General features: G+C 43.8%; 5 non-coding genes across 5 annotated transcripts; 2 read left to right on the forward strand and 3 right to left on the reverse strand.

The window, feature by feature from the left end:
• Positions 1-5,130: 5,130 nt before the first annotated feature.
• LOC140288119 (U5 spliceosomal RNA) lies at positions 5,131-5,244 on the forward strand. The gene has a single exon (XR_011912012.1). It is a non-coding gene; the product is annotated as a U5 spliceosomal RNA (small nuclear RNA).
• A 308-nt stretch (positions 5,245-5,552) lies between these two features.
• On the forward strand, positions 5,553-5,736 carry LOC140288117 (U2 spliceosomal RNA). The gene has a single exon (XR_011912010.1). It is a non-coding gene; the product is annotated as a U2 spliceosomal RNA (small nuclear RNA).
• Positions 5,737-21,839: 16,103 nt separating this feature from the next.
• On the reverse strand, positions 21,840-22,027 carry LOC140288116 (U2 spliceosomal RNA). The gene has a single exon (XR_011912009.1). It is a non-coding gene; the product is annotated as a U2 spliceosomal RNA (small nuclear RNA).
• A 275-nt stretch (positions 22,028-22,302) lies between these two features.
• LOC140288115 (U5 spliceosomal RNA) lies at positions 22,303-22,416 on the reverse strand. The gene has a single exon (XR_011912008.1). It is a non-coding gene; the product is annotated as a U5 spliceosomal RNA (small nuclear RNA).
• A 411-nt stretch (positions 22,417-22,827) lies between these two features.
• Positions 22,828-23,018, reverse strand: LOC140288113 (U2 spliceosomal RNA). The gene has a single exon (XR_011912007.1). It is a non-coding gene; the product is annotated as a U2 spliceosomal RNA (small nuclear RNA).
• Between the last annotated feature and the right edge of the window lie 4,749 nt (positions 23,019-27,767).

Genomic DNA, 27,767 nt, shown 5'->3' on the forward strand with positions numbered 1-27,767 from the left:
AGCCGAACACTTCCGCTCCACCTTTTAGTGTTCTATCACACCTTTTTTTTCACCGCATTTTATACATTATGGTTGGAAATTTTCAACCACTTTCATCCGAAGACCTCTCCTCCCGCTTTTGTTAATATATTTGAACTTTAGTTTGACATTCAAACCTTCTTGCAGCTGAACCACCTCCGCTCCCTGTTTTGATCATATATGGTCTGGCAATACTACCTTTTCTTACCCGTTTGTGAGTAATTATGGCTGGACATTCACACCTACTTGCAGCCGAACACAACCTCTCTCGCTTTTGATGATGTATGGACCGGCATTTTTACCTTTTCTAACACATTTTTCAGCAATTATGGTCGGAGATTCACACCTACTCACAGCCGAACAACTCCGCTCCCGCATTTGATGATGTATAGTCGGGCATTCTCACCCTTTCTCATCAGCTTTTTGCAAATTATGATCTGACATTCACACCTACTTGCAGTCGAACAGCTCTGCTCCCGCTTTTGATTATGTTTGGTTGGATATTCGAAACTTTTCTTCACTGCTTTTTACAAACTTTGGTCGGACGTTCACACCTTCTTGCAGCCGAACACCTCCGCTTCCGCTTTTGATGGTATATATTCGGGCATTCGCACCTTTTCTTACCCACTTTTTACAAACCATGGTCAGACTTTCACACCTTCTTGTAGCCGAACAACTCCGCTCCCGCTATTGATTGTGTACAGTCGGGTATTTTAACCTTTTCTTACCCGCTTTTTACCAACTATTGTTGGACATTCACACCGTCTTACAGCGGAACACCTCCGCTCCCTCTTTTGATGGTGTATGTTCGGGCATTCGAACCTTTTCTTACCCATTTTTTAAAAACTATGATCGGACATTCACACCTTCTTGCAGCTGAACACCTCCTCTCCCGCTTATGATGATGTGTGGTTTGATATCGAAAATTTTCTTTCATGTTTTCTAGCAATTATTGATGGACATTCAGACTTTCTTGCAGCTGAACACCTCCGCTCCCGCTTTTGATGATGTATAGTCGGGCTTTCGAGCCTTTTCTTCCCCGGTTTTTACAAAATTGTTGTTGGACATTCAGACCTTCTTGCAGCCGAAAACCTCCGCTCCCTCTTTTGATCATACATTGTCGGGCATTCGCACCTTCTCTTACCCGCTTTTTACAAACCAGGGTCGGACTTTCACACCTTTTAGTAGCCGAACAACTCCGCTCCCGCTATTGATTGTGTACAGTCGGGTATTTTCACCTTTTCTTACCCGCTTTTTACCAACTATGGTCAGACATTCACACCTTCTTACAGTGGAACACCTCCGCTCCCTCTTTTAATGGTGTATGTTCGGGCATTCTAACCTTTTCTTACCCGCTTTTTACAAACTATGGTCGGACATTAAAACCTTCTTGTAGCCGAACACATCCACTCCTGCTTTTGATGATGTATGGTTGGGCATTCGTACCTTTTCTTACCCATTTTGCAGTAATTATGGGTGGACATTCACACCTTTTTGCATTTTAACACCTCCTCTCCCGCTTATGATCATGTGCGGTTTGATATTCGAAAATTCTCTTCCATGTTTTCTAGAAATTATTGATGGACATTCAGACCTTCTTGCAGCTGAACACCTCCGCTCCAGCTGTTGATGGTGTATAGTCGGGCTTTCGAGCCTTTTCTTCCCCGATTTTTACAAATTATGGATGGACATTCAGACCTTCTTTCAGCCGAAAACCTCCGCTCCCTCTTTTGATCATACATTGTAGGGCATTCGCACCTTTTCTTACCCACTTTTTACAATTCATGGTCGGACTTTCACATCTTTTAGTAGCGGAACAACTCTGCTCCCGCTATTGATTGTGTACAATAGGGTATTTTAACCTTTTCTTACCTGCTTTTTGCCAATTATGGTTGGACATTCACACCTTCTTACAGCGGAACACCTCCGCTCCCTCCTTTGATGGTGTATGTTCGGGCATTCGAACCTTTTCTTACCCGCTTTTTACAAACTATGGTCAGACATTCAAACCTTCTTGTAGCCGAACACATCCACTCCTGCTTTTGATGATGGGTATTCAAACCTACTTGTTGCCCGCTTTTCATTAATTATGGGTGGACATACACACCTTGTCGCAGCCAAACACCTCCGCTCCCTGTTAGGATCATGTATGGTTGGGCATTCGTACCTTTTCTTACCCATTTTGCAGTAATTATGGGTGGACATTCACACCTTCTTGCATTTGAACACCTCCTCTCCCGCTTATGATCATGTGCGGTTTGATATTCGAAAATTTTCTTCCATGTTTTCTAGCAATTATTGATGGACATTCAGACCTTCTTGCAGCTGAACACCTCCGCTCCAGCTGTTGATGGTGTATAGTCGGGCTTTCGAGCCTTTTCTTCCCAGATTTTTACAAAATATGGATGGACATTCAGACCTTGTTTATGCCGAAAACCTCCGCTCCCTCTTTTGATCATACATTGTCGGGCATTCGCACCTTTTCTTACCCGCTTTTTACAAACCATGGTCGGACTTTCACACCTTTTAGTAGCGGAACAACTCTGCTCCCGCTATTGATTGTGTACAATCGGGTATTTTAACCTTTTCTTACCTGCTTTTTGCCAACTATGGTCGGACATTCACACCTTCTTACAGCGGAAGAAGATGGTGTATGTTCGGGCATTCGAACCTTTTCTTACCCGCTTTTTACAAACTATGGTCAGACATTCACACCTTCTTGCAGCCGAACACTTCCGCTCTACCTTTTAGTGTTCTATAGGGTATTCACACCTTTTTTTTCACCGCATTTTATAGATTATGGTTGTAAATTCTCACCCACTCTTACCCGAAGACCTCTCCTCCTGCTTTGGTTAATATATAGTCGGGCATTCGAACCTTTTCTTACCCGCTTTTTACAAATTATGGTCGAACATTCACACCTACTTGCAGCCGAACACCTCCGCTCCCGCTTTTGATGGTGTATAGTCGGGCTTTCGAGCCTTTTCTTCCCCGGTTTTTACAAATTATGGTTGGACATTCAGACCTTGCAGCCGAAAACCTCCGCTCCCTCTTTTGATCATACATTGTCAGGCATTCGCACCTACTTGCAGCCGAATACTTCCGCTCCACCTTTTAGTGATGTATGGTTGGCATTTGCACCTTTTCTTACCCTTTCTTACCCTACTGATTGCTTAAGATTAAGTTGTTTTTTCTCAAACTACAACATTTTTTTAATTGTTGAAACTTGATTTGAAGTGGATAAATAAGGAGGACAAACAGTTTTAAGTCAGGCTGATAGAAGGAATTAATTTTATAGCAAAATCTGTATTTCATCATATGTCGAGAGATGCTTATTGCTGAAGAAGTTCTTTCTCATTCTACAAAGTACAACGTTGTTTATCGTTGAAACTTGATTAGACAAGAATAAATATGAAGGACAAAGCAGTCTTAACTTGGTTAGAGTTAAGGAATTCGTTTTATAGGAGAATCCGAATTCGTGCATAACTCGTAAAATAGAGCTTATTTTCGGATTCCTGAAGAATGAGTCTGGTTCTTTCTCATAATACAAAGTTTGTTGTTTATTGTTGAAACTTCATCAGAAGTGAAGAAATAAATGAATGCCTATCAACAAATGTGGGATCTAAACTCTAGTGCTTCCTCTAAAATAATTTCCTTTCTCAATTCAGAAATGTGTGTGTGTAAGTCACAACACCTGTGACACCAAAACGGCTTTCTTTTCTCTCTTTTCTCTACACTCTGCACTGTAAGCACACACACCAAATCAGAAAGGCTTTTTTCTCTCTTTTCTACATTATGGACTGTGGGGACACAAAACCGCTCTCTCTTTTTTTTTTTTGATTGTGTGCCAGGGCGTTGTCTCACGTATTAGATTATGCTTACGATACGAATGGGTTTATCAGTCACATCAGAATCCATACATACTGATCCTCCCGTAATAAAATGGTCGGATCTTATCAAACACACTTTGTTTCTTGTGACAATCAAGTCAGCGAAACAGCGTATACACGTCAAGACACTGAATCAAGTTTGCCACAAGAACTCATAAGTTTGGCAGTATTGCTCTGCCGTCAGCAATCATACACCCATTTTATTTTCGTGAGACATGTGCAGGCACCTGTTCATCTACTGTTCTATCACTATGAATTAGTTTATCTATTATCAATAAGGATACTTCTACAACTACTATCAAAGTATGTCCAGACTTCTTATGTTGTCAGTTGCTATATATGAATAAGTGGGTAGCTACTGACAAGCATTAAGCATGTCATACAGCCCAAACATATAACATTTCAGGACACACCACACAGTTAACAACCACAGTGAAGCGTGTCAAAGCCCAAACATGTAACATTCAACAGGACACTTACACAACACATTCAAATCAAACAGTCAGACAACATACAAGAACATATACCCCAGCCGGCATTGCTCCCTGCCTATTTTCCTACAGCTCACTATGTGTGCGCACACCTTTATTCACAAACTCTTCAACTTATACTCTTTTACCAAAGCTGCTACAGCTCGATTGGCCGAATACACTTAGATCCTATTTCGGTGAATTTGACATCTGCCTTACATGTAACAGATTAGCGGTTTAGCAGTTTTAATTTAGTTTGAGTGAAGGAATTCATTTTATAGCAAAATCCGAAATCGTGAAGAACTCATGAAAGTAAGCTTATTCTTGGATTCCTGAAACTTTAGATTTGCTCTTTCTTTTACTGCAAAGTACAACGTTGTTTTTTTTTTGTTTAAATCTTTCTAGACATGGTAAATATGAACGACAAAGCAGTTTTAACATAGTTTGAGTGAAGGAATTCATTTTATAGATAAAATACCAAGAGTCTGCTGAGAAAAGAGAGTGAATGCGAAGTAGACTTTAACACGGCTCTGGGAGCGAGCCGAGTGCGGGCTAACCGGGAGAATTGCTTGAAAGAAACGCGACACCGAATGAGCGGTCAGAACAAAGCCTCAATACGGTGTTCCTGTGGTGTTTTTGTTGCTGCCTTGTCGATTGCACAGGGGCAAGCGTTTCAACCAAGCAACGCTCACCATGGGGAAGGTGGCTATGGCAACTAGCCTGATGCCCTGCTCCCGCAGTGACGGATAATCGTACTCTGGTTTCTCTTCATAACATACAAGTCTTTCGCCTTTTACTAAAGACTTTCGTGGAGAGCAGCACTAATGAGTTGTTTCTATTTTTGGCAGGCTTTACCTTTGCGGGTGAAGCCCTTTCTGTCTGTGCAAAAGAAATCTTGTTACTGTGCAGAGTGACTTCTCTGAGTAGAGTCGCCTTACTTGTTTCGATTGTGCCGATGTTCGAAGCTGGAGTGCAAAGTTGTTGCTTGAATGGTGCTTGCTGGAGCATGCGGGAGTGCAAAGTTATACCATTTAAAAGGGCTGAAGAGTGCTCAGTGCAGCGGGTGGGCGGAGGTGCAACGTGACACTCTGGCCACCTATGGCCATAAAAAGAACACTGCTACAAGTGCGCATTGTGCCAGCAAGGGCCCTCGGACCTGAAACAGTGGACAGTTATCGCTTCTCGGCCTTTTGGCTAAGATCAAGTGTAGTATCTGTTCTTATCAGTTTAATATGTCCTCTATACGAGGACTACATATTAAATGGATTTTTAAGAACAGGAGTTGAAAAAGAAGCTTGCTCCGTTCACTCCAAGCATCGACCCAGTACTGCAGTGCCGCTGGGAACGGTGCGCTCTTCTCTGCTCTTGTGAAAAAGCAAACAGCGGTGCAGGATGGAAGTTTCAGGGAGCCCAAGATGAAACTTTCTTTTAATCTGCTGAGAAAAGAGAGTGAATGCGAAGTAGACTTTAACACAGCTCTGGGAGCGAGCCGAGTGTGGGCTAACCGGGAGAATTGCTTGAAATAAACGCGACACCGAATGAGTGGTCAGAACAAAGCCTCAATACGGTGTTCCCGTGGTGTTTGTGGCTGCCTTGTCTTTTGCACAGAGTAAAAGACAAGGCAGCCATCGAATAGGGCCCGATTGTTCCTACTTGGTCAGCCGAGGAGCAAGGGGGGGGAGCAAGCGTCTCAACCAAGCAAATCTCACCAAGTAGGAACAATCGGGCCCTATTCGATGGCTGCAACACCTGAAAGAGATATTGATGCGAGACCCGATCAAAAGCTTTTTCAAAGTCTAAATTTAAGATGACAAGCCGGGTGTTTCTGTCTCTAGCGTAGTCAATGATGTCTCGAATCAGTACGAGGCTGTCGGTGAGTTGTCTCTCTGAGATGGCACAAGCCTGGTCTGGGTGAATTACCTCCTCTAAAACAGAGGACATCCGTGTCGTTAAAACCTTGCTAAAAAGTTTACAGTCAAAGTTTAAAAGTGTGATGGGCCTCCAATTCTTTAGGTCAGTCTTATCATTTTTATCAGAAGTGAAGAAATAAATGAATGCCTATCAACAAATGTGGGATCTAAACTCTAGTGCTTCCTCTAAAATAATTTCCTTTCTCAATTTAGAAATGTGTTAGAAAAGGTAAAAATGCCGGTCCATACATAATCAAAATCGGGAGAGGTGGTGTTCAGCTGCAAGAAGGTCTAAATGTCCATCAATAATTGCTAGAAAACATGAAAGAAAATTTTCGAAAATCAAACCACACATGATCATAAGTGGGAGAGGAGGTGTTCAGCTGCAAGAAGGTGTGAATGTCCACCCATAATACCTGAAAAATGGGTAAAAAAAAGGTGCGAATGCCCAACCATACATCATCAAAAGCAGGAGTGCATGTGTTCGGCTACAAGAAGGTGTGAACGTCCAACCAAAGTTTGTAAAAAGCAATTAAGAAAAGGTTCGAATATCCAACCATACATAATCAAAAGCGGGAGCAGAGCTGTTCGACTGCAAGTAGGTGTGAATGTCAGATCATAATTTGCAAAAAGCTGATGAGAAAGGGTGAGAATGCCCGACTATACACCATCAAATGCGATAGCGGAGTTGTTCGGCTGTGAGTAGGTGTGAATCTCCAACCATAATTGCTGAAAAATGTGTTAGAAAAGGTAAAAATGCCGGTCCATACATAATCAAAATCGGGAGAGGTGGTGTTCAGCTGCAAGAAGGTCTAAATGTCCATCAATAATTGCTAGAAAACATGAAAGAAACTTTTCGAAAATCAAACCGCACATGATCATAAGTGGGATAGGAGGTGTTCAGCTGCAAGGTGTGAATGTCCACCCATAATTCCTGAAAAATGGGCAAAAAAAAGGTGTGAATGCCCAACCATACATCATCAAAAGCAGGAGTGGAAGTGTTTGGCTACAAGAAGGTGTGAACGTCCAACCAAAATATGTAAAAAGCAGTTAAGAAAAGGTTTGAATATCCAACCAAACATAATCAAAAGCGGGAGCAGAGCTTTTCGACTGCAAGTAGGTGTGAATGTCAGATCATAATTTGCAAAAAGCTGATGAGAAAGGGTGAGAATGCCCGACTATACATCATCAAATGCGGGAGCGGAGTTGTTCGGCTGTGAGTAGGTGTGAATCTCCGACCATAATTGCTGAAAAATGTGTTAGAAAAGGTAAGAATGCCGGTCCATACATCATCAAAAGCGAGAGAGGTTGTGTTCGGCTGCAAGTAGGTGTGAATGTCCAGCCATAATTACTCACAAACGGGTAAGAAAAGGTAGTATTGCCAGACCATATATGATCAAAACAGGGAGCAGAGGTGGTTCAGCTGCAAGAAGGTTTGAATGTCCGACTAAAGTTCAAATATATTAAATAAAGCGGGAGGAGAGGTCTTCGGATGAGAGTGGTTGAAAATTTCCGACCATAATGTATAAAATGCGGTGAAAAAAAGGTGTGATAGAACACTAAAAGGTGGAGCGGAAGTGTTCGGCTGCAAGAAGGTGTGAATGTCCGACTATATTTGGTGAAAAGCAGTTGAAGCAAGGTCTGAATGCCCAACCTTACATCATCAAAAGCGAGATCAGAGGTGTTTGGCTGCAAGAAGGCCATAGTTTGCCAAAAGCGGGTAAGGTGCGAATGTCCGACTAAATATCAACAAAATTTGGGGCAGAGGTCTTCGGATGCAAGTGGGTGTGTATATCCAACCATACAAGTATGGTGGAGAGGAAGCTGTCAATAGCCGACCATAGTTTGGAAAAAGCGGGTAAGAAAAGGTTTGAATACCCGAACATACACCATCAAAAGAGGGAGCGGAGGTGTTCCGCTGTACGAAGGTGTGAATGTCCGACCATAGTTGGTAAAAAGCGGGTAAGAAAAGGTTAAAATACCTGACTGTACACAATCAATAGCGGGAGCGGATGTGTTCGGCTACAAGAAGGTGTGAAAGTCCGACCATGGTTTGTAAAAAGCGGATAAGAAAAGGTGCGAATGTCCGACAATGTATGATCAAAAGAGAGAGCGGAGGTTTTCGGATAAAAGAAGGTTTGAATGTCCCACCATAGTTTGTAAAAAGCGGGTAAGAAAAGGTTCGAATGCCCGACTATACACCATCAAAAGCGGGAGCAGAGGTGTTCCGCTATAAGACGGTGTGAATGTCCGACCATAGTTGGTAAAAAGCGGGTAAGAAAAGGTTAAAATACCCGACTTTACACAATCAATAGCGGGAGCGGAGTTGTTCGGCTACAAGAAGGTGTGAAAGTCCGACCCTGGTTTGTAAAAACCGGGTAAGAAAAGGTTCGTATGCCCGAATATACACTATCAAAACCGGAAGCGTAGGTGTTCGGCTGCAAGAAGGTGTGAACGTCCGACCAAAGTTTGTAAAAAAGCAGTTAAGAAAAGGTTCGAATATCTAACCAAACATAATCAAAAGCGGGAGCAGAGCTGTTCGACTGCAAGTAGGTGTGAATGTCAGAGAATAATTTGCAAAAAGCTGATGAGAAAGGGTGAGAAATCCCAACTATACACCATCAAATGCGGTAGCGGAGTTGTTCGGCTGTGAGTAGGTGTGATTCTCCAACCATAATTGCTGAAAAATGTGTTAGAAAAGGTAAGAATGCCGGTCCATACATCATCAAAAGCGGGAGAGGTGGTGTTCGGCTGCAAGTAGGTGTGAATGTCCATTAATAATTGCTTTAAAACATGAAAGAAAATTTTCGAATATCAAACCTTACATGATCATTAGCGGGAGAGGAGGTGTTCAGCTGCAAGAAGATGTGAATATCCACCCATAATTACTGAAAAATGGGTAGGAAAAGATGCGAATGTCCAACCATAAATCATCAAAAGCAGGAGTGGAGTTGTTCAGCTACAAGAAGGTATGAAAGTCCAACCATGGTTTGTAAAAAGCAGGTAAGAGAAGGTTCTAATACCCGAATATATACCATCAAAAGCGGAAGCGGGGGTGTTCGGCTTCAAGAAGGTGTGAACGTCCGACCAAAGTTTGTAAAAAGCAGTTAAGAAAAGGTTTGAATATCCAACCGAACATAATCAAAAGCGGGAGCAGAGCTGTTCGACTGCAAGTAGGTGTGAATGTCAGATCATAATTGCTGAAAAATGTGATAGAAAAGACTAGAATGCCGGACAATACATCATCAAAAGCGGGAGAGGTGGTTTTTCGGCTGCAAGTAGGTGTGAATGTCCAGCCATAATTACTCACAAACGGGGGAAGAAAAGGTAGTATTTCCAGACCACACATGATCAAAACAGGGAATGGAGGTGGTTCAGCTGCAAGGTGTGAATGTCTGACTAAAGTTTGTAAAAACCGTGTAAGACAAGGGGCGAATGCTCGACAATGTATGATCAAAAGAGGGAGCGGAGGTTTTCGGCTGCAAGGTCTGAATGTCCAACCATAATTTGTAAAAATCGGGGAAGAAAAGGCTCGAAAGCCCGACTATACACCATCAAAAGCGGGAGCAGAGGTGTTCAGGTGCAAGAAAGTCTGAATGTCCGACCAATAATTACTGAAAAATGGGTAAGAAAAGGTGCGAATGCCAAATCATACATCATCAAAAGCAGGAGCGGATGTGTTCGGCTACAAGAAGGTTTGAATGTCCAACCATAGTAAGTAATAGGTGGGTAAGAAAAGGCTCGAATGCTCGACTATACACCATCAAAAGCGGAAGCGGAGGTGTTCGGCTGCAAGACGGTGTGAACGTCCGACCAAAGTTTGTAAAAAGCTTTAAGAAAATGTTCGAATATCCAACCAAACATAATCAAAAGCGGGAGCAGAGCTGTTCGACTGCAAGTAGGTGTGACTATCAGATCATAATTTGCAAAAAGCTGATGAGAAAGGGTGAGAATGCCCGACTATACACTATCAAATGTGGGAGCGGAGGTGTTCGTCTGTGAGTAGGTGTGAATGTCCGACCATAATTGCTGAAAAATGTGTTAGAAAAGGTAAGAATGCCGGTCCATACATCATCAAAAGCGGGAGAGGTTGTGTTCGGCTGCAAGAAGGTGTGAATGTCCAGCCATAATTACTCACAAACGGGTAAGAAAAGGTAGTATTGCCAGACCATATATGATCAAAACAGGGAGCAGAGGTGGTTCAGCTGCAAGAAGGTTTGAATGTCAAACTAAAGTTCAAATATATTAACAAAAGCGGGAGGAGAGGTCTTCGGATGAAAGTGGTTGAAAATTTCCAACCATAATGTATAAAATGCGGTGAAAAAAAAGGTGTGATAGAACACTAAAAGGTCGAGCGGAAGTGTTCGGCTGCAAGAAGGTGTGAATGTCCGACTATATTTGGTGAAAAGCAGGTGAAGCAAGGTCTGAATGCCCAACCTTACATCATCAAAAGCGAGATCAGAGGTGTTTGGCTGCAAGAAGGCCATAGTTTGCCAAAAGCGGGTAAGGTGCGAATGTCCGACTAAATATCAACAAAATTTGGGGCAGAGGTCTTCGGATGCAAGTGGGTGTGAATATCCAACCATACAAGTATGGTGGAGAGGAAGCTGTCAATAGCCGACCAGCGGGTAAGAAAAGGTGTGAATGCCCGACAATGTATGATCAAAAGAGGAGCGGAGGTTTTCGGCTGCAAGAAGGTCTGAATGTCCACCCATAATTACTGAAAAATGGGTAAGAAAAGGTGTGAATGCCCAACCGCACATGATCATAAGTGGATGAGAAGGTGTTCGACTGCAAGTAGGTGTGAATGTAAGATCATAATTTGTAAAAAGCGGGTAAGAAAAGGTAAGAATGCCCAACCATAAATTATCAAAAGCGGCAGCAGAGTTTCGGCTGGTATTTATCAATGTCTAGATAGATTTCAACAAAAAAGAACGTTGTACTTTGCAGTAAAAGAAAGTGCAAATCAAAAGTTTTAGGAATCCGAGAATAAGCTTATTTTCATGAGTTCTGCACGATTTCGGATTTTATGTATAAAATTAATTTCTTCACGCAAACTAAGTTAACACTGCTTTGTCCTTCATATGTACCCATTTCTACATATATTTCAAGCATAAACTTCCTTATATTACCTTGAATGAGAAAGAGCCACACTTGTGATTAAGCCATACCTCCCTTTTGAGGAGTTCTGCATGATTTGGGATTTTATCTATAAAATTAATTCCTTCACTCAAACTATGTTAAAACGGCTTTTACCTTCATATTTATCAATGTCTAGATAGATTTAAACAAAAAAACAACGTTGTACTTTGCAATAAAAGAAAGAGCAAATCAAAAGTTTTAGGAATCCGAGAATAAGCTTATTTTCATGAGTTCTGCACGATTTCGGATTTTATGTATAAAATTAATTCATTCACTCAAACCAAGTTAAAACTGCTTTTTCCTTCATATTTATCAATGTCTAGATCGACTTCAACAAAGAACAACATTGTATTTTGCAGTAGAAGAAAGAGCAAAACTGAAGGATCAGGAATCCGAGAATAAGCTTCTTTTCATACGTTCTGCATTATTTGGGATTTTATGTATAAAATGAATTCCTTCACTCAAACTAAGTTAACACTGCTTTGTCCTTCATATGTACCCATTTCTACATATATTTCAAGCATAAACTTCCTTATACTACTCTGAATGAGAAAGAACCACACTTGTGATTAAGCCATACGCCCCTTTTGAGGAGTTCTGCATGATTTGGGATTTTATCTGTAAAATCAATTCCTTCACTCAAACTATGTTAAAACGGCTTTTACCTTCATATTTATCAATGTCTCGATAGATTTAAACAAAAAAACAACGTTGTACTTTGCAGTAAAAGAAAGAGCCAATCAAAAGTTTTAGGAATCCGAGAATAAGCTTATTTTCATGAGTTCTGCACGATTTCGGATTTTATGTATAAAATGAATTCATTCACTCAAACCAAGTTAAAACTGCTTTTTCCTTCATATTTATCAATGTCTAGATCGACTTCAACAAAGAACAACATTGTATTTTGCAGTAGAAGAAAGAGCAACACTGAAGGATCAGGAATCCGAGAATAAGCTTATTTTCTTATGGGCAAGTGGGAACTGCTTTGTCCTTCATATTTATCAATGTGTAGATGGATTTCAACTTCTTCTACTGCAAAGTCCAATGTTTTTCTTTGTTGAAGTCGATCTAGACATTGATGAATATGGAAGGACAAAGCAGTTTTAACTTGGTTTGAGCAAAGCAATTCATTTTATAGCAAAATCCGAAATCGTGCAGAACTCAGGAAAGCAGGCTTATACTCGGATTCCTGAAACTTTAGATTTGCTCTTTCTTTTACTGCAAAGTACAACGTTGTTTTTTTGTTTAAATATTTCTAGACATGGTAAATATGAAGGACAAATCAGTTTTAACATAGTTTGAGTGAAGTAATGCATTTTATAAGCAAAATCCCAAATCATGCAGAACTCACGAAATGCTTTTTCTCGCTTTTCACTGCTTTTTACAAACTTTGGTCGGACGTTCACACCTTCTTGCATCCGAACACCTCCGCTTCCGCTTTTGATGATGTATATTCGGGCATTCGAACCTTTTTTTACCCGCTTTTTACAAACCATTGTCGGACTTTCACACCTTCTTGCAGCCGAACACCACCTCTCCCGCTTTTGATGATGTATGGTCCAGTATTCTTACCTTTTCTAACACATTTTTCAGCAATTATGGTCGGACATTCACACCTACTCACAGCTGGACACCTCCGCTCCCGCTTTTGATCATACAATGTCGGGACATCGCTCCTTGTCTTACCAGCTTTTTACAAACTGTAGTCGAACATTCACACCTTCTTGCAGCTGAACACCTCCGCTCCCGCTTTTGATGATGTATAGTCGGGCTTTCGAGCCATTTCTTACCCGGTTTTTACAAATTATGGTTGGACATTCAGACCTTGCAGCCGAACACCTCCGCTCTCTCTTTTGATCATACATTGTTGGGCATTCGCACCTTGTCTTACCCGCTTTTTACAAACTATAGTCAGACATTCACACCTTGCAGCTGAACCTCCGCTCCCTGTTTTGATCATGTATGGTCTGGCAATACTACCTTTTCTTCCCCCGTTTGTGAGTAATTATGGCTGGACATTCACACCTACTTGCAGTCGAACAGCTCTGCTCCCGCTTTTGATTATGTTTGGTTGGATATTCTAACCTTTTCTTAACTGCTTTTTACAAACCATGGTCGGACTTTCACACCTTCTTGTAGCCGAACAACTCCGCTCCCGCTATTGATTGTGTACAGTCGGGTATTTTAACCTTTTCTTACCCGCTTTTTACCAACTATGGTCGGACATTCACACCGTCTTACAGCGGAACACCTCCGCTCCCGCTTTTTATGGTGTATAGTCGGGCATTCGAACCTTTTCTTACCCGCTATTTACAAACTATTGTAGGACATTCAAACCTTCGTGTATCCGAAAACCTCCGCTCTCTCTTTTGATCATACATTGTCGGACATTCGCACCTTTTCTTACCCGCTTTTTACAAACCATGGTCGGACTGTCACACCTTCTTGTAGCCGAACACATCCGCTCCCGCTATTGATTGTGTACAGTTGGGTATTTTAACCTTTTCTTACCCGCTTTTTACCAACTATTGTTGGACATTCACACCGTCTTACAGCGGAACACCTCCGCTCCCTCTTTTGATGGTGTATGTTCGGGCACTCAAACCTTTTCTTACCCGCTTTTTACAAACTATGGTCAGACATTCAAACCTTCTTGTAGCCGAACACATCCACTCCTGCTTTTGATGATGGGTATTCAAACCTACTTGTTGCCCGCTTTTCATTAATTATGGGTGGACATACACACCTTGTCGCAGCCAAACACCTCCGCTCCCTGTTTTGATCATGTATGATTGGACATTCGCACCTTTTCTCACCCGCTTTTTACTATGGCCGGCCATTCACAGCTTCCTCTCCACCATACTTGTATGGTGGGATATTCACATCCACTTGCATGTGTAAGTCACAACACCCGTGACACCAAAACGGCTTTCTTTTCTCTCTTTTCTCTACACTCTATGAGCACACACACCAAATCAGAAAGGCTTTTTTCTCTCTTTTCTACATTATGGACTGTGGGGACACAAAACCGCTCTCTCTTTTTTTTTTTGATTGTGTGCCAGGGCGTTGTCTCACGTATTAGATTATGCTTACGATACGAATGGGTTTATCAGTCACATCAGAATCCATACATACTGATCCTCCCGTAATAAAATGGTCGGATCTTATCAAACACACTTTGTTTCTTGTGACAATCAAGTCAGCGAAACAGCGTATACACGTCAAGACACTGAATCAAGTTTGCCACAAGAACTCATAAGTTTGGCAGTATTGCTCTGCCGTCAGCAATCATACACCCATTTTATTTTCGTGAGACATGTGCAGGCACCTGTTCATCTACTGTTCTATCACTATGAATTAGTTTATCTATTATCAATAAGGATACTTCTACAACTACTATCAAAGTATGTCCAGACTTCTTATGTTGTCAGTTGCTATATATGAATAAGTGGGTAGCTACTGACAAGCATTAAGCATGTCACACAGCCCAAACATATAACATTTCAGGACACACCACACAGTTAACAACCACAGTGAAGTGTCAAAGCCCAAACATGTAACATTCAACAGGACACTTACACAACACATTCAAATCAAACAGTCAGACAACATACAAGAACATATACCCCAGCCGGCATTGCTCCCTGCCTATTTTCCTACAGCTCACTATGTGTGCGCACACCTTTATTCACAAACTCTTCAACTTATACTCTTTTACCAAAGCTGCTACAGCTCGATTGGCCGAATACCCTTAGATCCTATTTCGGTGAATTTGACATCTGCCTTACATGTAACAGATTAGCGGTTTAGCAGTTTTAATTTAGTTTGAGTGAGGGAATTCATTTTATAGCAAAATCCGAAATCGTGAAGAACTCATGGAAGTAAGCTTATTCTCGGATTCCTGAATCTTTAGATTTGCTCTTTCTTTTACTGCAAAGTACAATGTTTAGCAGCACTAATGAGTTGTTTCTATTTTTGGCAGGCTTTACCTTTGCGGATGAAGCCCTTTCTGTCTGTGCAAAAGAAATCTTGTTACTGTGCAGAGTGACTTCTCTGAGTAGAGTCGCCTTACTTGTTGCGACTGTGCCGATGTTCGAAGCTGGAGTGCAAAGTTGTTGCTTGAATGGTGCTCGCTGGAGCGTGCGGTAGTGTAAAGTTATACCATTTAAAAGGGCTGAAGAGTGCTCAGTGCAGCGGGTGGGCGGAGGTGCGGAATGCGAAGTAGACTTTCACACCTTCTTTTAGCCGAACAACTCCGCTCCCGCTATTGATTGTGTAGAGTCGGGTATTTTAACCTTTTCTTACCCGCGTTTTACCAACTATGGTCGGACATTCACACCTTCTTACAGCGGAACACCTCCGCTCCCTCTTTTGATGGTGTATGTTCTGGCATTCTAACCTTTTCTTACCCACTTTTTACAAACTATGCTCGGACTTTCACACCTTGCAGCGAAACACCTCCGCTCCCTCTTTTGATTGTGTATGTTCGGGCATTCAAACCTTTTCTTACCCGCCTTTTACAAACTATGGTCGGACATTCAAACCTTCTTGTGGCCGAACACATCCACTTCTGCTTTTTATGATGTATAGTTGGGCATTCACACCTTTTCTTACCCATTTTTCAGTAATTATTGGTGGACATTCAGACCTTCTTGCAGCTGAACACCTCTGCTCCCGCTTTTGATGGTGTATAGTCGGGCTTTCGAGGCTTTTCTTCAACGGTGTTTACAAATTATGGTTGAAAATTCAGACCTTGCAGCCGAACACCTCCGCTCCCTCTTTTGATCATACATTGTCGGGCATTCGCACCTTGTCTTACCCGCGTTTTACAAACCATGGTCGGACTTTCACACCTTCTTGTAGCCGAACAACTCCGCTCCCGTTATTGATTGTGTACAGTCGGGTATTTTAACCTTTACTTACCCGCTTTTTACCAACTATGGTCGGACATTCACGCCTTCTTACAGCGGAACACCTCCGCTCCCTCTTTTGATGGTGTATGTTCGGGCATTCGAACTTTTTCTTACCCACTTTTTACAAACTATGGTCGGACATTCAAACCTTCTTGTAGCAGAACACATCCACTTCTTCTTTTGATGATGTATGGTTGGGCATTCGCACCTTTTCTTACCCATTTTTCAGGAATTATGGGTGGACATTCACACCTACTTGCAGTCGAACAGCTCTGCTCCCACTTTTGATTATGTTTGGTTGGATATTCGAAACTTTTCTTAACTGCTTTTTACAAACTTTGGTCGGACGTTCACACCTTCTTACAGCCGAACACCTCCGCTTCCGCTTTTGATGGTATATATTCGGGCATTCGAACCTTTTCTTAACTGCTTTTTACAAACTTTGGTCGGACGTTCACACCTTCTTGCAGCCGAACACCTCCGCTTCCGCTTTTGATGGTATATATTCGGGCATTCGAACCTTTTCTTACCCGCTTTTTACCAACTATGGTCGGACATTCACACCGTTTTTCAGCGGAACACCTCCGCTCCCTCTTTTGATGGTGTATGTTCGGGCATTCGCACCTTTTCTTACCTGCTTTTTACAAACTTTGGTCGGACGTTCACACCTTCTTGCAGCCGAACACCTCCGCTTCCGCTTTTGATGGTATATATTCGGGCATTTGAACCTTTTCTTACCCGCTTTTTACCAACTATGGTCGGACATTCGCACCATCTTACAGCCGAACACCTCTTCTCCCGCTTTTGATGATGAATGGTCCGGCATTCTTACCTTTTCTAACACATTTTTCAGCAATTATTGTCGATCATTCACACCTTTCTCATCAGCTTTATGCAAATTATGATCTGACATTCACACCTACTTGCAGCCGAACACCTCGGCTTCCGCTTTTGATGGTGTATATTTTGGCATTCGAACCTTTTCTTACCCGCTTTTTACAAACCATGGTAGGACTTTCACACCTTCTTTTAGCCGAACAACTCCGCTCCCGCTATTGATTGTGTAGAGTCGGGTATTTTAACCTTTTCTTACCCGCTTTTTACCAACTATGGTCGGACATTCACACCTTCAACATGCCCTTCTATGTCCACAATTTTGGCGTCACGAACAGGATCCCTCGACTGGTGTCTCTGGACCGGACCGCAGTGCATGGCCAGCCTGGACTGAAGTAGCTGTTCCAGCCTCATACCTCCAAGGCCTTTTCTGAGAGAGAGGACTGGCAGGTCCTTTTCCTGAATACCAGCGCTGGGATCATTTTTTAAATTTGATAGTCTGAGATGATAGGACTGCTTTTTAGTTTTTATTTGAATAAAAGAGGGTTTCCCAGTTGTGTCATTAGTGAGACAGAGATTTCATGGGTAAGGGAAACTTTTGTAGCAGTCCGAAGAAGTGTGAGTACAGATTAAGGTCCTCATTGGAGACGTCCTTTGAGTGAAGGAATATATTTCCCCATTCCAAGTCTGAGAATGGGAAACATTAGGTCTCAGACTTTTGACCCTACCGGGGGACCTAAGCATGTTGAAATGAAAAAGAAATATGGTCCAGAGGTTTTCCACCTGAAGGTTCTTTTAGTATGTTAGAAATAAGAAAATTAGAAGAAATGTTTTGCAAATATGAGAAAGAGATGAAGCAAAAAAAAAGAAAATTAAGCTTAAATAAGAAGTAAGAAAGGTATAGAATGTTGGAAAAAATAAAGTGTATTAAGAGAAAGAAAGGAAAATGTTAAACAAATGCCATGACGGAATGATGATAATAATTTAGTATGTGGACGAAAAGATAATTCAGCTCTGATTAAGACTGAATCTTCTTTTAAACCACCACCATATTCCACTGATAACACTTTTTCTCCTTCTGCACCTCTTTACCCCACCCTGAGCGCTCTCGCTGTGCCGGATCCAGACCTGGACTCCTGCCCTCCACGACGCCTGCAACAACAACAGCCAGCCCTGCCACAAGCCTCTGGCTCTCGGGAAGAAGGGACTTCTTCCATCCTCCCTCGGGAAGAAATTCCATCATTCTCACAACATCAGTTACATAGGTCTGATGATGAGGAAAAGGAAGACGTTTGGTTCTCCAGCGTACCTGCCCAAGAACTTTTAACGCAAGTGACAAAAATCCTTTACCCACAATCTGGACTTCAGAGATCTAAATGTGAGAAAAAACAAAACCAGATTCAAACCATGCCTATGGTTAAAGTTGCAGTTCCCACTGGACCATTACTGGTTTATCGACCCTGGACTGAGACTGACATCATGGAAGCATAACAATGCTTACCAGATCCAGAGATTTCTGGACCCCATTTTGCTGACGAGTTGCGAGATTTCTGCGCACAATTCTGCCCGACCGGGGTTGAATTGCGTCGCATATTGGCAAAAAAGTTTAAACTGACCGACCTCTGCAAAATAGAGGCCAGTATGCTACAACTGGATTTGCGACCTACCAACAGTGAACGAGGACATAATGATAACGCTCAATATGAAGCAGCCATCCAAAGACTGTGTCAAGCCATCACCACTCAATTTCCAACCAAAATCAATATGTCCCACATTTACACCTGCAAACAGAAACCCGGTGAAGGGACTGATGATTTTGTACACCGCATCCTTGAGGAAGTCAGCAAGCACAGCGGTCATCAGAGACCAAGGGATTTGGGTAATGAATCAGGACCATGGGAGAGTATTGCATGCAATGCAATAATTAAAGGCCTCATGCCAGATGTCGCCACTGAAGTAAAGAACATTTACGTGGGATGGTGTGAGGGTCCTCGTTTGGCTGACGTTCGCCGATATGCTCGCCATGCTGAGAACCAAGTTGAGACGCGTAAGATATAGGACAAGTGTGAAAAGGAGCTGCATTTGGCATGTATGACCATGTATTACGCAGTTGGTGTAAACAGAGGACGAGGCCGAAGTCGAAAACGTGGACGTGTGGGAGAGGAGGTCGAAATGGGCCACGCCAGAGCTATGATCCGAATATTTGTTTTTACTGTGGCTGTGTCCACAGCTGAAAAGTGATGAAATTGGGCAAAAGGCTGACTGAGGGTGGGAGGCAGGTTCTGGACGTCACGCGGCAGCGGAGCCTCCACTAATGGGTGACGTTTTACTCTATGTCTGCATCAGGCCAGGTTGTGAAGGAGAAAATGACATCGCCCATTGCGTGTGTCACTCCAGATGGGCTGTCCTTCAAACACTCATTTTTGTTATCAGAGTTGTGTCCCATTAACCTGTGATCTCATGTGTAAATTAGGCATTATTTTAACTTCTACACCAGAGGGTGTTAACGTTATGTTACAGCCTGACAAAGTTTTCACAGCAGTGCAGTTTGATTCATCTGCACTTACATATGCTTATGAGTGGAAACTTCCCAGCTCTCCTTTTTCAAAACAACTAGTGGAAGAAGCAAAAGCGTTAGTTTCACCCCTTTCTGATTTCATGCAACCTGCTGATTTGCACTGCACATCACACATTTCTTTGGGGCCTGACAATGACTATGAGAAGAAGTGAAAAAATATGTGCGCCTACTTTATTGACTCCAGAGCACTTAGATTTTTTTAATGTTTGTGGTACTCGCCCTCACATTTCCTTGGCCAAACGTACACACTGGCAGTGACAAGGTGTGGGAGAGTTTGTTGCTACATGTCAGAAAGAAATGGAGTGGACTGTTTCACCTGCTGATCCAAATTTGATATGTTCATCAGGTTTTTGCAAATTATGATCTGACATTCACACATGCTTTTGATGATGTATGGTTGGGCATTCGCACCTTTTTTTACCCATTTTTCAGGAATTATGGGTGGACATTCACACCTTCTTGCAGCTGAACACCTCCTCTCCCGCATATGATCATGTGCGGTTTGATATTCGAAAATTTTCTTTCATGTTTTCTAGCAATTATTGATGGACATTCAGACCTTCTTGCAGCTGAACCCCTCTGCTCCCGCTTTTGATGGTGTATAGTCGGGCTTTCGAGCCTTTTCTTCCCCGGTTTTTACAAATTATGGTTGGACATTCAGACCTTCTTTTAGCTGAAAACCTCCGCTCCCTCTTTTGATCATACATTGTCGGGCATTCGCACCTTTTCTTACCCGCTATTTACAAAAAATGGTCGGCCATTCACACCTTCTTGTAGCCGAACACATTCGCTCCCGCTATTGATTGTGTACAGTCGGGTATTTTAACCAACTACGGTCGGACATTCACACCTTCTTATGGCGGAACACCTCCGCTCCCTCTTTTGATGATGTATGGTTGGGCATTCGCACCTTTTTTTTTACCCATTTTTGAGGAATTATGGGTGGACATTCACACCTTCTTGCAGCTGAACACCTCCTCTCCCACATATGATCATGTGCGGATTGATTTTCGAAAATTTTCTTTCATGTGTTCTAGCAATTAAAAATGGACATTTAGACCTTCTTGCAGCTGAACACCTCCGCTCCCGCTTTTGATCATACATTGTCAGGCATTCACACCTTGTCTTACCCGCTTTTTACAAAATTTAGTCGAACATTCACACCTTTTTGCAGCCGAACACAGTTTTTTGCAGCCGAATTTGGGCATTCAAACCTTTTCATACCCACTTTTTACCAACTATGGTCGGACATTCACACCGTCTTACAGCGGAACACCTCCGCTCCCTCTTTTGATGGTGTATGTTCGGGCATTCGAACCTTTTCTTACCCGCTTTTTACAAACTATGCTCGGACATTCAAACCTTCTTGTAGCCGAACACATCCACTCCTGCTTTTGATGATGTATGGTTGGGCATTCGAACCTACTTGTTGCCCGCTTTTCATTAATTATGGGTGGACATTCACACCTTGTCGCAGCCAAACACCTCCGCTCCCTGTTTTGATCATGTATGGTTGGACATTCGCATCCTTTCTCACCCGCTTTTTGCAAACTATGGTCGGCCATTCACAGCTTCCTCTCCACCATACTTGTATGGTGGGATATTCACACCCACTTGCATCCGAAGACCTCCGCCCCCACTTTTGTGGATATTTAGCCGATCATTCGCACCTTACCCGCTTTTGGCAAACTATGGCCTTCTTGCAGCCAAAAACCTCTGATCTCGCTTTTGATGATGTAAGGTTGGGCATTCAGACCTTGCTTCACCTGCTTTTCACCAAATATAGTCGGACATTCACACCTTCTTGCAGCCGAATACTTCCGCTCCACCTTTTAGTTTTCTATGGGGCATTCACACCTTTTTTTACACCGCATTTTATAAAAACACCACAGGAACACCGTATTGAGGCTTTGTTCTGACTGCTCATTCGGTGTCGCGTTTCTTTCAAGCAATTCTCCTGGTTAGCCTGCACTCGGCTCGCTCCCAGAGCCGTGTTAAAGTCTGCTTCGCATTCACTCTCTTTTCTCAGCAGATTAAAAGAAACTTCCATCCTGCACCGCTGTTTGCTTTTTCACAAGAGCAGAGGAGAGCGCACCGTTCCCAGCGGCACTGCAGTACCGGGTCGATGCTTGCAGTGAACGGAGCAAGCTCCTTTTTCAACTCCTATTGATAAAAATCCATTTAATATGTAGTCCTCGCATAGACATATCAAATATTAAACTGATAAGTACAGATACTACACTTGATCTTAGCCAAAAGGCCGAGAAGCGATATCTGTCCACTGGTTCACGTCCGAGGGCCCTTCCTGGCACAATGCGCACTTGTAGCGGTGTTCTTTTTATGGCCATAGTGTCACTTTGCACCTCCGCCCACCCGCTGCACTGAGCACTCTTCAACCCTTTTAAATGGTATAACTTTACACTACTGCACGCTCCAGCGAGCACCATTCAAGCAACATCGGCACAGTCGCAACAAGTAAGGCGACTCTACTCAGAGAAGTCACTCTGCACAGTAACAAGATTTCTTTTGCACAGACAGAAAGGGCTTCACCCGCAAAGGTAAAGCCTGCCAAAAATAGAAACAATTCATTAGTGCTGCTCTCCACGGAAGTCTTTAGTAAAAGGCAAAAGACTTGTACATTATGAAGAGAAACCAGTGTACGATTATCCATCACTGCGGGAGCAGGGCATCAGGCTAGTTGGCATAGCCACCTTCCCCATGGTGAGCTTTGCTTGGTTGAGACGCTTGCTCCCCCCCCTTGCTCCTCGGCTGACCAAGTAGGAACAATCGGGCCCTATTCGATGGCTGCCTTGTCTTTTACTCTGTGCAAAAGACAAGGCAGCCACAAACAACACGGGAACACCGTATTGAGGCTTTGTTATGACTGCTCATTCGGTGTCGCGTTTCTTTCAAGCAATTCTCCCGGTTAGCCCGCACTCGGCTCGCTCCCAGAGCCGTGTTAAAGTCTCCTTCGCATTCACTCTCTTTTCTCAGCAGATTAAAAGAAAGTTTCATCTTAGGCTCCCTGAATCTTCCATCCTGAACCGCTGTTTGCTCTTTCACAAGAGCAGAGGAGAGCGCACCATTCCCAGCGGCACTGCAGTACCGGGTCAATGCTTGGAGTGAACGGAGCAAGCTCCTTTTTCAACTCCTATTGATAAAAATCCATTTAATATGTAGTCCTCGCAAAGAGGACATATCAGACATTAAACTGATAAGAACAGATACTACACTTGATCTTAGCCAAAAGGCCGAGAAGCGATAACTGTCCACTGGTTCACGTCCGAGGGCCCTTCCTGGCACAATGCGCACTTGTAGCGGTGTTCTTTTTATGGCCATAGTGTCACTTTGCACCTCCGCCCACCCGCTGCACTGAGCACTCTTCAGCCCTTTTAAATGGTATAACTTTACACTACCACACGCTCCAGCGAGCACCATTCAAGCAACAACTTTGCACTCCAGCTTCGAACATCGGCACAGTCGCAACAAGTAAGGCGACTCTACTCAGAGAAGTCACTCTGCACAGTAACAACATTTCTTTTGCACAGACAGAAAGGGCTTCATCCGCAAACGTAAAGCCTGCCAAAAATAGAAACAACTCATTAGTGCTGCTCAACGTTGTACTTTGCAGTAAAAGAAAGAGCAAATCTAAAGTTTCAGGAATCCGAGAATAAGCTTACTTTCATGAGTTCTTCACGATTTCGGATTTTGCTATAAAATGAATTCCTTCACTCAAACTAAATTAAAACTGCTAAACCGCTAATCTGTTACATACAAGGCAGATGTCAAATTCACCGAAATAGGATCTAAGGGTATTTGGCCAATCGAGCTGTAGCAGCTTCGGTAAAAGAGTATAAGTTGAAGAGTTTGTGAATAAAGGTGTGCGCACACATAGTGAGTTGTAGGAAAATAGGCAGGGAGCAATGCCGGCTGGGGTATATGTTCTTGTATGTTGTCTGACTGTTTGATTTGAATGTGTTGTGTAAGTGTCCTGTTGAATGTTACATGTTTGGGCTTTGACACGCTTCACTGTGGTTGTTAACTGTGTGGTGTGTCCTGAAATGTTATATGTTTGGGCTGTGTGACATGCTTAATGCTTTTCTTTTTTTTTTTTTTCTTTTCCCCTTGTCCTGTTCAGCATTATGGCAGCAGAATTGTAGTCTGAATACCTTTGATGCCAAACAGATTTGCTTTGCCAAGGGAAGTTTTATAAATGTAAAGCTCCCCTTGATGCCCATTTATTTATTTTTGTTTACAATATATAACATGTAATAGAACTGAACCGGACCGGGGGACAAGGAAAGAAGAAGAGGAAAGAAGAGGAAACAGAACAAAAATAGAAACAAAAACCAGACAACCAGCTGCTACACCTGTAAAAAACAAAACAGACAACAATCCATGGCCTCTGAGGGGAATCCAGCCTTAGCGCCACCAGGAGCACCTGAAAGCAGACAAGCAGAGAAAAAACAAACACACAAACAAACAAAAACAAGCACAAGAAGCGGCAATCGCACACAACACAACTGTGGATATAGATGACCTGAAACCACAGGATAACACATCAACTGCTTAGCGAGCATGCTACTGGGCTAATGAATGTGTGTGTGTGTGTGTGTGAGAACATGCAACACCCATGTCACAGGACCTACATGGTAACCGTGGTTAGTTATGAGTGTATAAGTGTACAGGGCCACAATCCACAGCCCCCCCCAAGCAATCAGAAGCAGGCAGAGAGGGCCACAAGACCCAGGCCACCAGCAGCCCCCACGGAGCACAGAACCCAGGAAGCCCACCGCAGGGACAACCAGGCATCCACCCAGAAGACTGCAGAGGAAGCCCCCGGACAGAGCCCCCATAAGCATAGGGCAGAGGCCCTCAGAGAGCCAGGGGCAACAGCCCACCGACCCCGCCAGGTCCCAGCCGCCCAGACATGGGCCGTGCACTGGACCCGGGCCCCGGGAGCCCGAGCGCCCCCAAACCCCCCGGCAGAGGCCCCACCCAATACCCAGGAGGGCCAAGTGCCCCAGACAGCCACGCAGTGGGTCAGCGCCTGCCCCAGCGCCCCTGGCCAAGTGCCCTGGGAGTCAAGACGTGCCCACAGGTGGGTGAAGTCGCGAGCAGCGGGGAGAGGCAACGCCGCCCCCCCATCGGGAGAAGCACAGGCAGGCCAGGCGACAGCAAGTCCCAGATCCAGGCCCAATCATTACCACACACACTTTCACGTCCCATACATCCACACATCCTCCCTCCCTCGACTCCGCTAAGGTGTAGTGCAGCGGGCACACCAGGGGGCCAGCAGCCCCCCAGCCACCACAGACCCCGAACCAGCAGAACAATTAATTAATCCTCTTGGCCCCTCCCGCCCCGAGCAGCAACCAGGAAGCAGGGGTGTGGGAAGAAGACCCCTCCCCTCACCCTTCTGGCTCTTCAATATTTTCTAATAGTGAGCGATTAAAATTGAGGGGCAGCCCAACTTGTAGGACTGGGAGCGCGGCCCTCTGGGCAGCCTACATACCCAAAGAGCCCCGCCCACCAGATGCCACTCAGTGTAACCACCCCCCAAGACCTAATGTGTGTGTGTGAGTGTGTGTTTGATAAGTAGTAATGTCTAAGGTGTAATTAAAACAGGGGCGGGGAACTGCAGAGTGCAACCAAAGGGGACCACCTACGTGGCCCCATCCACTACACCCCACCGAACACACACGCCCCCAAAACCCTTCATGTGTGAGTGTGTGCTGTGTACAGGAGCCAGAAGGGAGAGGGGTATGGGGATATACACCGGGGGGAGCTACTCTCCCCCGGAGAAGGCAGCCAGGGACTGGCTGCAATAGGCATCCCCGCTACCTGGGAGCCAACCCAGGGCAGGTGGGGCTGATGTCCACCAGGCTCGGGGCCTGCAGCGACCATATTGCGGGAGCTACTGTACCCCCAGAAGGTACCCATCCCGCCCCACGCCACCCCGGAGGACCTCTACAAACAACAAACAAACAACAACAAAAAACAAACAAACAAACCTCCCGGTCACACCAGTCGCAGCAGCCCGGGCCTGAGACCCACCATCACACAGGCCGCCACCCCCCCCCAAAAGGGGAAAAGCACCGCCCCCCCCCACCGCACGCCCCAACACCCTGAAAAAAAAACAACCATCTGCGGGCACCTTGGAGGTCCCAGAGCAACAAGCCCGGCACCAGGACCTGCACCAACCCACCCATACTGTGGCGCGTCCAGGACAACCCAGCCCCTCCAGGCACAGGCAGGGCCCCCCCCCGGGCGCAAGGCAGCGCCCAGCCACCAGGGCCCAGGCCCAGCACCACCACCCATGCCGGAGCGGCCCAGCCACCCGGCATAGAGCCAGCAGCCACCACCCCAAGGCCTCTAAGTGACCCCGCCCCACACCGCAAGACAGTCCCACCCGCAAGCCCCCAAAACTGCCCTCCAAGCCCGACACACAGTCCCCCCCAGCAATGACCAACCCGGTCCCCACGACCCGCGAGACCACCAGACGCCCGAAGCCACACAGCCCCCCCCAGCACACACCCAACCGCCCAGAGCGACGGGACAGCAACCCACCACCACCACTATGTGATAAAGCTAATCAGAGGGGACCAGAGAGAATGAAATTCAGCCAGTTGATGTTTTGAGGAGGCAGACATTGTTTCCATGCTAATATAATCTAAAAGAAAATTTCTAAACTGGTTAATACACAGATTGTTCTTCGCTTTCCAGTTCATGAGAATAGTTTTCTTTGCGATACATAACACTGTGAGAACCATGTGTGCTGAGTTAATTTCCATGTTGATGTTGTCTAAGTCACCCAGTATGCACAGTGTGGGGCATGCAGGGATGCTACACTTTAGCCATGTTGATAGGTCCTCACAGACTTCAAGCCAGAACTTCTGGACAGGCGCACAGAACCACAAAGCGTGTGCATAATCATCAGGTGTGTTATCTGTGCAATGTGAGCAGATGTCTGAGTGTGTCAGACCCATCCTGAACATCCTTTGTCCTGTATAGTGTGTTCTATGAAGGATTTTGTATTGTATGAGCTGTAAATTAGAATTCTGAGTCATTCTGAAGGTGTTCAAACATATTTGTGGCCAGAAGCTATGACTAGAACTGATGGATAAATCTGCCTCCCATTTTGAGGATGGAAGAGACATTGTGTCATCTATTTTAGACAATAATTCATATATTTTTGATAGTAGTTTTGGGGTGCAGATGCTTAGAAATTCTGCTACCCTAATCGGGAGTTGTAAGTCTGGTTGGTGGAGGATATATTTCTTTGTTATTATAGACTTAAGTTGTTGATATTCTAGGAATTTATTGCTGCCTATCTCGTGTTGTGATATGAGCTCATCAAATGAAATAAAATGTCCATTTTGGATTATATGTTCCAGATGCTTGATTCCTTTGATCTTCCACAGAGTAAAGTTTAGCATTTTTTTGTTTTGCAGTATGTCAGGATTGTTCCAGATGGGTGTAAGCTTACATGGGACAATTGAAGACTTTGTTATTTTAAGAAATTCCCACCAGGCTGTCAGAGAGGTGCTGATGTTAATGCTTTTGAAACATTTGTGATGTTTTACGTTTTGACTAATAAGTGGCAGGTCAGAGATTTCCAGATTATAACACAATGCTTGTTCTACATTTATCCATGGTTCATCTATTGGGCTAGGTTTAAACCATTTTGATATATACTGTAACCTATTGGCTAAGGAATAGTGCTGAAAATTAGGTAAATCTAATCCACCACTGTCCTTGGTCTTCTGTAGGGTTTTTAAACTAATACGTGGTGGTTTGTTTTTCCACAGAAATGTGGAGATGCAAGAATCTAGTGACTTAAACCAAGTAGCAGATGGTTTTATGGGGATCATTGAGAACAAATAATTAACTTTTGGTAGTATCATCATTTTAATGGTTGTAACTCTCCCCATAAGTGATATAGGTAAGGACTTCCAACGAGAGAGATCGTCCTCTACTGTCTTTAATAATTGCACATAATTTAGCTTTGT

This window comes from Leuresthes tenuis, unplaced genomic scaffold (assembly GCF_036924035.1).
Source record: "Leuresthes tenuis unplaced genomic scaffold, fLeuTen1.0.hap1 SCAF_232, whole genome shotgun sequence".
In the NCBI taxonomy this organism is placed as follows: Eukaryota; Metazoa; Chordata; class Actinopteri; order Atheriniformes; family Atherinopsidae; genus Leuresthes; species Leuresthes tenuis.